Genomic DNA, 9,474 nt, shown 5'->3' with positions numbered 1-9,474 from the left:
TTGGGTTAAATTACAGTAGTTGGGTTTCCCTGGTAGCTCAGTAGTAAAGAATCCACCTGCAATGCAGGAGACTCAGGTTCGATCCCTGGGTTTAAGACCCCCTGGAAAAGGCAATGGCAACCCACTCCAGTATTCTTGCCTAGAGAATCCCATGGACAGAGGACCCTGGTGGGCTACAGTCCATTGGGTCACAAAAGAGTCAGACATGATTTAGTGACTAAACAGCAATTTTTAAAAGTATTTTTTGTGTTATTTAATTCATGTATATATTTATGGCTGCACCGGGTCTCCAGTGTTGTGCACTGGCTGTCTTGAGTTTAGGTGCCCGGGTTCCTCATTGCGGTGGCTTCTCTTGTGCACAGGCTCTAGGCGCGTGGGCTTCAGTCGTTGCAGCTTGTGGACTTAGCTGCTCTTTGGCATGTGGGGTCTTCCCAGACCAGGGATCAAGCCCGTGTCCCCTGCATTGGTAGGCAGATTCTCAACCACTGGCCCACCCAGAAAGTCCTAAATTACAGTAACTTTTTATAAAATGTTCTAACTTATTTCTTTACTCACATATTGTCTATCTCCCACCATGAAAATGTGAGCCCCCTAGTCCTTGCTTTGGCAACACATATACTAAATTTTGAACAATACAGAGAAGATTAGTGTGGCCTCTAAGCAAAGATGATATGCAAATTCATTAAGTGTTTCATATTTTTAGAGACATGGATGGACCTAGAGACTGTCATACAGAGTGAAGTACGGCAGAAAGAGAAAAACAAATATCGTATATTAACACGTTATGTGGAATCTGGAAACATGGTATAGATAACCTTATTTGCAAAGCAGAAATAGAGACACAGACATAGAGAACAAATGTAAGGACACCGAGGGAGTAAGAGGTGAGATGAGTTGGGAGATTGGGACTGACATATGTATACTATTGGTACAATGTGTAAAATAGTGAACTAATGAGAACCTACTGTGTAACACAGGAAACTCTACTCAGTGCTCTGTAGTGACCTAAATGGGAAGGAAATCCCCAAAAGAGGGGGTATATGTGTATGTGTGACTGATTGACTTTGCTGTACAGCAGAAACTAATACAACATCGTAAAGCAAATATACTCCAATAAAAATTAATTTTAGAAAGGAATGTGAGCCCCTTAAAGGCAGAGATCTATTTGGCTCGTTCACTACTGTGTCCTCAGAGATGAGAATAGTGCCTAGAACATAGTGGGCAAGCAATGTTTTGTTGAATGCTTTGGCATTTCCTTAGAGCACAAAATGTATCTCAAGGTAAAATACCTAGGTGAGGGCAGAGTCTATTTGCTTCCTTACAATAAAAGGCGCAACCCAAAGACACAGATAGTAGAATAGTATCATCATTAGTAGTAGATATCAATAGTAGTAGATAGTGTCATCATTTGCTTTCTGAATAAACTCCTTTCTCAGCATCATAGTCCACCACTACAGATTAAATTCCTGTCTCTCAGAATTTAGTGATAATAGACATCTCAACTTCATTGAGTCTGACTCTTGCTTTTCAAAAAAAGCATAAGTCTGGAAAATTACATATGAAAAATTAAACAATTTCACTTTATTCTTTATGACCTCTTCTTGACTAGGCCTGACTTTGCCCCTAAGAACTGTACTTTTTAGCACAAATTGTTTTATCCATACTTCACACTAAAAGACTTGAACAAACACTAATATAGTTTCTATTAGCTCAAGGCTGTGTTTCTAGGATGACAATCCCAGCTCCCTTAAAATGCCAGGCCTGGGAAAACTCAATACTGCCTAAAGAATTTATTGTTTGTTCTAGCAAAAATTTGACTACAGGCCCCTGACCTCACTTTTCTTAAGAGTATTGACTTTAGGAAATGTGCCATTGTTAATCTTTTCTCTGTCTCTTTGAGATCATATTTTCTGTAACTCAGGAATGTCTTAAGAATCTGGGAGCCAACCCTTTAAAATGCAATCAAGGCCAGGGCACTTGTCTCCTAATCCTTTTGGGAGAATAGGGGCCTACCTTCCATAGGTGCCAGTTGGCAGACACAGATGGCCTAATCTCAATGACCAAACCACCTTAATGTCCTTTAGTAATGCTCCTTTAGCACATCCAGCACTTTTTAAATTTATTTTTAAATTGATGTATATTTGCTTTTCAATGTTATGTTCAGTTCAGTTCAGTCATGTCCAACTCCTTGCGACCCCATGGACCACAGCACACTAGGCCTCCCTGTCCATCACCAACTCCTGGAGTTTACTCAAACTCATGTCCATTGAGTCGGTGATGCCATCCATCTCATCCTCTGTCACCCCCTTCTCCTCTCGCCCTCAATCTTTCCCAGAATCAGGGTCTTTTCAAATAAGTCAGCTCTTTGCATCAGGTGGCCAAAGTTTCAGAGTTTCAGCTTCAACAACAGTCCTTCCAATGAACATTCAGGACTGATTTCCTTTAGGATGGACTGGTTGGATCTCCTTGCAGTCCAAGGGACTCTCAAGAGTCTTCTCCAACAGCACAGTTCAAAATCATCAATTCTTTGGCGCTCAGCCTTCTTCACAGTCCAACTCTCACATCCATACATGACTACTGGACTAATGTTATGTTAGTTTCTGCTATACGATAAAGTGAATCAGCTATATGTATACATATATCCACTATGGATAAATGTATACAACCATATGGAGATACAACCACAATGGAGAACAGTATGGAAGTTACTGTTAAAAAACTAAAAATAGAACTACCATATGACTCAGCAATTTGACTAGTGGGGCTATACCCAGAGAAAATCAAAATTCAAAAAGACACAGGTACCCCAGTGTTCATTGCAGCACTATTTACAATAGCCAGGACATGGGAGCAACCTAAATGTCTGTCAATATATGAATGAATAAAGAAAATATGGTACATATATACAATATAATATTACTCAGCCATGAAAAGGAACAAAATTGGGTCATTTGTAGAGACATGGATGTATCTAGAGGTCGTCATATAGAGTGAAGTAAGTCAGAAAGAGAAAAACAAATATCATATATTAATGCATATATGTGGAATCTAGAAAAATGGTACAGATGATCATTTTGCAGGGCAAGAATAGAAACACAGACATCCAGCATTTAAAAAGCCTCCTGCCTTTTGTTTTGCCAAGTTTAGTTCAGTTCTACAGTGAAGTCTCTTTCCTCTACTGCAGGAGCTTAGGTAAAACCTGTCTTGCTACTTTTAACCAGAGTCTGGTGAGTAATTTCTCTTTAACATCATGAACTGGCCCTTTATTCTGTGTGGCTTATCAGACTCTGTATTAGTGTGGACGAATTCTCACAGATTGTATACTTCATCTCAGCAGCATTTCAGGCTCCTGAAGGTGATGCTATTCCTCAGGAATTGTTATTAACACCGTCTTCACTGGGATGGGAGCTGGACTGGGGAGAAACTAGTGATGGATCTCCATCTAAAAAAGGGAAAATGATCGAGCTACACACTGAAGCAATGCCCAGGCACCTGTCTCCAACTGTCTCTTGAAAGTCTAAACTCAAGTCACTCTGAATGCCTTGTGTTGTGTCACTTGGGTCTTGAAGTTCTGAGTAATTGTAGAGACTCTGAGTTCTGCAAAATAGTGGATATGTGGTTTAGGGCTCAGGAGAGAGATCTGGGCTTGGACACACAGAGTTGAAGCAATAAATTTTCAGATATAAATTGAGTAGGTAAGACTACTCAGCAAGAATAAGTTGACTGAGGGACTTCCCTCATTGCCCAGTGGTTAAGATTCCTCCTTCCAATGCAGGAGGCACAGGTTTGAACCCTGGTTGGAAATCTAAGGGCCCACATGCTGCAGGGCATGGCAATTTTTTTTTTAAAGACTGAATTGGCTGAGAGGAGGGCCAAAGATGATACTCCTAGGAAATGTGAATCCTTTCAGAAAAGGTGAAGGAGTGTGTGTTTCCCAGCTTTAAAACATATAGGAAAACTCAGAAAATAGAATTTGTATGGAACATTGCATGCTGCAGGTAAGCTGTGAGAGACATATAGGGGTGTCTATATGGATGTGGTAAAATTTTTCATTACTTTATGTATTGGTTATACTAGAGCTTCTATAACAAAGTACCACAAACTGTGGCTTAAAAGAACAGAAATTTATTGTCTCACAATTCTGGAGGCTATAAATCCAAAATCAACGGTGTCAGCAGAGCCATGGTACTTTTGAAATCTATGAAGGAAATCTTTCCTTGTCTTTGGTGGTGGTTTGCCAGCAATCTTTGGCTCTTGGGTTTGTTGCTGTTTTGTGTGTGTGTGTGTCTTGAAACTGCATAACTTGGATATCTGATGATATTCTTCCTGTGTATCTCTCTGTTTTCATATGCCCATTGTTTTCTTAAGGTACCATGCACCTTGTGCTCTGTGCTGAGTCGTGTCTGCCTCTTTGTGACCACATGGACTATAGCCTGCCAGGCTCTCTGTCCATGGGATTTTTCGGACAGGAATACTGGAGTGGGTTGCCACTTCCTCATCCAGGGTATTTTCCCAAACTGGCGACTGAACCTGCATCTCCTGTATCTCCAGCATTGCAGGTGGATTCTTTACATATTGAGCCACCGGGGAAGTTTGTTTTGTAAGGACACCAGTCATATTCAATTAGGGCTTCAGCCTGCTCCAGTAAGACCTCATCTTAACTAATTATATCTGCAATGGTTCTTTTTCCAAATGATGTCATATTCTGAGGAACTGGTGGTTATAACTTCAACATATGTTTTTATGGGGAAAACATAATTCAATCCATAATAACTTCTTTTTATGGCACAACTATAATAAAATAAAAGTAGTAAGAATGCTAAATATTGAATTTATAAAATACTTAAGCTGACTTTTTAATATCCAATTTTGTTTGAAATGGATTTCTTTCTAATTATATGTGATCTCTTCCATTTCCTTTTTCCTCTTGCAAATCCCTTTGAATGAAGCCACGGGCAGCAGAATATACAGCACGGTTTAGATACACAGCATAGCAGGGCCTGGATAATGAGATGATTTTCCCCACATCTTGGGGAAAAGATGATATATATCTCTTAATGAGCACTATGTTAAAAATATAAACTCACAACATTCTCCAGGAGTTAGAGCCCAAGAGACGCCACTGGCGAGCCATCATCCATTGGAGACAGCCTCTAGGGAGAGGTAGGGAATTTCTCCAAGGCCAGGAGGGGCTGCAGCAGCCCCCACCTTTGCTGGAAACTTCAGGAAGTGAGAAGCAGCAACGAAGGAACAGAGCAGATGGCGGCAGCATTTGGTAGGTCTTCAGCATCTCCATCACAAATATCCAGGAGGATCCAGTTGGCAGCCTTGCCAGTGGGGCCAGAGAGGTGGAAGAGGGACTTCCCTGGTGGTTTAGGGACTTCACACTCCCAGTGCAGCGGGCTGGTGTTTGATCCCTGGTTGGGAAGCTAGATCCCACATGCCGTAAGTAAGACCTGGTAAGGCGAAATAATTAATTCAAAAAAGAAGAAGAAGGGCAGAGAGATGGAAGAAGGCTTTTCCTTCATGGGGACACAAAGTTTGCTTGAAGGGAAAGAGGAAGAGGAGATGAGGAATGCGGGAGGGCACAGGTGGCTCTCAGAATCTGCCACCTTGTCGACCTCAGCTGGATCAGAGCCAGGGCAACACAGGCAGGTTAAAACCAGTTTTAATGACAGGTTAAACCTGTCAGCAGGAGGATGCGGAGCCCAACCACTGACAGGTTTTGGACACTTGGGTTAACATCTGTTGCAAAGCCTTTCTTTACCAACTTGGCATCTCAGGGAATTTCTGAACTGGAGTAGGCTCAGTTGGAGGTGCTTTTACTGCTGCTCCAGGCCAGGGCCCTGCTGCTCTTGGAGTCCATGGTCCTCCTGTGCCATACAGTTCTGGGGGAGCTGGACACTGTGGGCCCTATGGCTTGTGGCACTTTGGCTTGAGAATCAAAATTGGTGAAAAGGTAGACGGAGGTGTTGCTGGACTTCCGGTCTCTTAGCTGGTACGTGGTAGGATCCAGGTTCGAAATATCCACTTGCCATTTAGTTTTAAAACAGACAAGGTGTTTTTGCTCAGGGAATTTGATCCTCATATTCTTGATTGTTATAAACAATAAGAAATGTTTCACTCAAATGTTGCTGTTGGTCAGTCGCCAAGTCATGTCTGACCCTTTATGACCCCATGGACTGCAGCACGCCAGGCCTCCTTGTCCCTCACCATCTCCTGGAGTTTGCCCAAGTTCATGTTCATTGAATTGGTAAGATGGAAGGAGCCTTTCTTTTCACTTAGATAGGTAATAAAAAATTTGTATAACCACTCAAATGTTTATGAAGGTTAAAATTATACATAAAGAATCTATCAACCCTTCCTTTTTAAAAAATTTGATGACAAATGTAACAGTAAATTGCAGAGGTGAAAATGGATTTTGAATCCAATTGAATTTTCTTTTTTGAAATATAAATATAATGTTGATTTACAATGTTTTAGTTTTACATGTAGGACAAAGTGATTCATTTTCACATATACATATATCTATTTTTTTCAGATTCTTTTCTCTTTTAGGTTGTTATAAAGTATTGAGTATAGTTTCCTGTGCTATAGGTTGCTGTTAAGTCGCTTCAGTCATGTCCGACTCTGCGTGACCCCATAGACGTCAGCCCACCAGGCTCTCCTGCCCCTGGGATTCTCCAGGCAAGAACACTGGAGTGGGTTGCCATTTCCTTCTCCAATGCATGAAAGTGAAAAAGTGAAAGTGAAGTCGCTCAGTCGTGTCTGACTCTTAGTGACCCCATGGACTACAGCCCACCAGGCTCCTCCATCCATGGGATTTTCCAGGCAAGAGTACTGGAGTGGGGTGCCATTGCCTTCTCTGTCCTATAGGTACTTGTTGTTTATTTTATATGCAATAGTACATATATATATTAATCCCAAATTCCTAATTTATCCCTTCTCCCAGCCTTCCTCTTTGCTAACTATAAATTTGTTTTCTATGTCTGTGAGTTTGTTTCCGTTTTGTAAATAAGTTCATTTGTATCATCTTTTTAGATTCCCCATATGAGAGCTGTCACATGATATTTGTCTTTCTCTGTCTGACTTACTTCACTTAGTCTGAAAAACTCTAGGTCTATCCATGTTGCTGAAAATGGCATTATTTCATTCTATTTCATGGCTGAGTAATATGCCATTGTAAATATATAGCACATCTTCATTCATCTCTTGGTGGATATTTAGGTTTCTCCCATGTCTTGGCTATTGCAAGTAGTGCTATAATGAACATTGGGGTGCATGTATCTTTCTGAATGATGACTTTTCTCTGGAGGGGGATTTCCAATCAAAGTTTTCTCTTGATAAGCAAGTCTGTCTTATTAGGATGGTCATCCTGCAGCTACCTTGGAGACTACTCAAAGTAGAGTTGGCACTAATATACTTGGAGAGCGAATTTGGCCCTCTGAATCCTGCTCCCATAGGAAGGAATTCCTTCCTGGCTTCCTCACCACCACCAGCTGTCTCTGGAGCTATGCACTCACCTCTTTGGGCTGATAAAATTGATGTGCAACTTGGCCTTGGAAGTCAGTTCCATATGCTGCTGAGGAGAGAAACATACTTTAGGACCCACTCTTCTTATGTGGCCCTTAAAGAAATGGCAACCCACTCCAGGATTCTTGCTTGGAAAATGCCACGAACAGATGAGCCTGGAGGGCTACAGACCATGAGGTCTGTAACTCATGGACTGGCAACCCACGGCTTGGCATCGAATCACACAATAAATGTGCTTGTAATGACAGCCATCAGCCAGGAGGTTCTGTACTTCCAAGCACACTCAGGGTAAAGCAATCGATATCTCTCTGCCTCCTGCCTGTTGGGAAGCTCTGAGGTAGAGGTTACATCCTTAAAAGAGCAACTTGTTAAGCAAGAAAGAAACAAAAATGTGTAGAGTCCCAGAAACCAAGGAGGGTGTGGCCCACAAAGTCAAGCGCAGAGGATACTCTTGGAAGATAAGGCCTAAAAGGTTCCCACAAAGAGGTTGTGAGAGACCTTGGAGGGAGTGGTTTCAGTCAGTGGTAGGAGCCCAGGCACAAACAACCACGTGTTACAGAGAAGGCAATGAGAAGTAGGGGCAGTAGAGGCAGCCGACATCTCTTCCCTAAGCTCTGCCACTTGGTGTCTCTAAACTTCCTAATTTGCTTTGTTTTGTTTTTGTAGAATATTAAAATTCACCCCACAGGATTGTTGAGAGGATTGAAAGAATTAACATGAAAAGTTTCTGAAAATTATAAAGCATCAGAAATGTAGAAATATATATATATAATCAGGTATCTTTGTGTGTGTGTGTGTGTGTGTATGGGCGCACACACGCACGTGCATGCTCAGTCGTGTCTGACTCTTTGCAACACCATGGACTCTAGCCCACCAGATTCTTCTGTCCATGGGATTTTCCAGGAAAGAATATTGGAGTGGGTTGCCATTTCCTACTGCAAGGGTCTTCCCAATCCAGGGATCGAACCCATGTCTCTTGCGTCTCCTGCATTGGAAGGCGGATTCTTTACCACTGAACCACCTGGATGTCCATCAGGTATCTTTAGATCTAATGATTCCTCTCTGTGTGATTCCTCTATTCCTCTATTCCTGGGCCCTCAGGTGGTAAGTGGAAGGAAATGCCCTGAGGGGTCTCAAAGAAAGGAAACAAAGTCCCTTCAAAGAGCCTTCTCTCTACAAACTATTGGATTTACTCTTCTGAGAGACAAGTGTTTTTGTGTTAATAGTGATTCAGCTTTGGCAAAATGCTGAGAAGCAGCCCACAGACATGATGATTAATTCCCTGAAATTTGCAGAGAATATAAAATAGAGGAAGGACTGGGAGTCTAGATTTGGGCTAGAAGTGGCCTTGACTGAGCCTGCAAATCCTAATGGAAACAAATCACTGGAATGACCCACCAGTGAACCCAACTCCACCTTTCCAAGCCTAGGTGGGGTGTACTTTGATGTTCAGCTTGAAGAAGAACATGTTCCAGAAGAAAGTGTTTGTGGATCAAAAAGCTTGGCTTCCTTTCCCATCAGGTTTATATGATCGATCAGTTTGACTGGGTAACAGGTCTGTGTACCATTGAAGTGGTATCAGGCCTAGCTATACATAATTGCAATTTTGAATCCTTCAATCCTGGAATTGTATTTACCTTTGCAATCAAACTGTTTCACTTTGCACACATAACTGTCTGATTACTTATGTAGACCGTTCAACAGGTGGTTGGCCTTAGGGAAAAAAAAAACAACTCAAAAGTATTTTTGGTATAAACTGAGACAGTAGTTTGAAGGACTATTTTCGCTTTCTGAAAACTTTCTTCAAAGCAAAAATTGTACCAGTTAAATAGGCAAAGATTTAATTTTATTTTATTCAAGGCTATTGCAATGAAAGATTTTATTCAAGGTTATTGCATTAGGGGAGAACTAACTCTGAATGTCAGAACTGACTCTGAACTC

The 9,474-nt window shown here is 41.5% G+C and overlaps 1 non-coding gene across 1 annotated transcript; it reads left to right on the top strand.

The window, feature by feature from the left end:
- The first annotated feature begins 598 nt into the window (after positions 1 to 598).
- Positions 599 to 701, top strand: LOC138989289 (U6 spliceosomal RNA). The gene has a single exon (XR_011465527.1). It is a non-coding gene; the product is annotated as a U6 spliceosomal RNA (small nuclear RNA).
- The last annotated feature ends 8,773 nt before the right edge of the window (positions 702 to 9,474 follow it).

Source organism: Bos mutus, chromosome 9, assembly GCF_027580195.1.
Source record: "Bos mutus isolate GX-2022 chromosome 9, NWIPB_WYAK_1.1, whole genome shotgun sequence".
Taxonomy (NCBI): Eukaryota; Metazoa; Chordata; class Mammalia; order Artiodactyla; family Bovidae; genus Bos; species Bos mutus.
Note: the sequence above shows the minus strand (reverse complement) of the source record. Positions and strands in the feature narration are given on the sequence as shown.